Here is a 1,403-nt window from a genome sequence, read left to right as displayed (position 1 = left end):
CAAGGTCTCCTTCTTCCCCAGGATTCCTTTATCTTATCTTTTCCTGGTAGGAATGCTACAGCCTCCCTCTCCCCCAGACGGCACCAACACACACTTCTTCCCCAGCTGCATCTACACCAACATCCTAATTGGTCAAGGCCATGGGTGGGGGAGGCCCTAACGCACTGGCCAGCAGGCAGGCAGGCGGGCAGACAGGCTGGAAAGTTCCTCCCTCAGCCCCTCTGTTGAGCTGCTGTCTCAGCAGTTTTTCCAATTCTGACAGAGGTGCTGGGGGAGGGGAGGGGTGCCTGCCCAGAGAACAGATGTAGGAGCCCCTGAGATGAAGACTTTCAGGGTGGGTTAACAAGAGGAGCCTTTTGGGTTGGTTGTTTTGGGTTCTTAATCTTTTTGTTAATTTGAACTACAACAGCTCACCCTTGTATGTTACTAGCTCGTTCTGAGGTGCCCAGCTCCCCTGCTCCCTGCTTAAATCCTGGATCACGTTCTCCAGGCCTGTCTGCTCCTGTTCCCACTGCCTCCTCAGGGATCCCTCCCTCACACCCCAGGCCCTGTTAATGTGGCTCCCTCAGCTCCCCCACCCTGTTACCTCCTTCCCCTTTGTCTTCCCCTGGGGAGAGGCACTGTTTAAGATGGAAACTGAGTATGAGGGGGTTCTAAGTAACTCCCCCTGACTTCACAGAATGAGCAGAAGGGCAGGGAGTATAAGGCGTTGTCCCAGGAGTTAGGAGATCTGGGCTCAATTTGCTGTCACCAAGTCACACTGGGACCTAGGGGTATGGTGGAGAGAGTTTGAGATTGGGGTTTGCTACCTTCTAACTGGGCCAAATCATTTACCTTCCCTTGAGCCTATTTTCTCATCTATAAAATAACATAACACCCACTTCATGGAAGGGTTGTAAGAATCAGCTGAAATAATGCATGCTTATGTACTTTTGCAAAATGTGGAAAGCTACAGAGTACAGATGTCAGTTATTGTTGTTAACTAGCTGTGTAACTTTGAGCAAGTCCTTTTCTCTCCCTTAGTCTCAGTGTCCTTGTTTGTAAAGTGAGAAGCTTGTATTAAATCTCGCTAAGGTCGGCCGATCTGACACAGGAACATTTCCCAAGTATAAGGATGTATCCTGGTTTCCGTGTGGAGGTGCTGTGGCCGACCCCAATTCCAGTTGTAGGGACACAATCATGCACTTTGTTAATGGGACGCTATACACAGGGCAACTGGCAGTGAGGTCTCAGTGAGACTGGAGGCTGCAGGATTTGGAAGGGTTGAGGACGAGGATGGCATGTTGGTGAAGGGAAAAAGGATCAAGAAGGATATAGGCCTATTTGGAAATGGGCCGGATTGTGTTTCTGTATCATATGTGGCTGGTTTTCCAGGAAAATCTCTGTAGAACTCTAGAGTGCCT

At 49.8% G+C, this 1,403-nt stretch overlaps 1 protein-coding gene across 1 annotated transcript in view; it reads left to right on the top strand.

Moving 5' to 3' along the window:
- Nucleotides 1-1,403, top strand: part of NYNRIN (NYN domain and retroviral integrase containing) — a 23,420-nt gene that overhangs the window by 1,166 nt on the left and 20,851 nt on the right. The window lies entirely within an intron of this gene.

This window comes from Myotis davidii, unplaced genomic scaffold (genome assembly GCF_000327345.1).
Source record: "Myotis davidii unplaced genomic scaffold, ASM32734v1 scaffold157, whole genome shotgun sequence".
Classification (NCBI taxonomy): Eukaryota; Metazoa; Chordata; class Mammalia; order Chiroptera; family Vespertilionidae; genus Myotis; species Myotis davidii.
The sequence above is the reverse complement of the archived record's forward strand: the minus strand, read 5'-3'. Positions and strand labels throughout refer to the sequence as shown.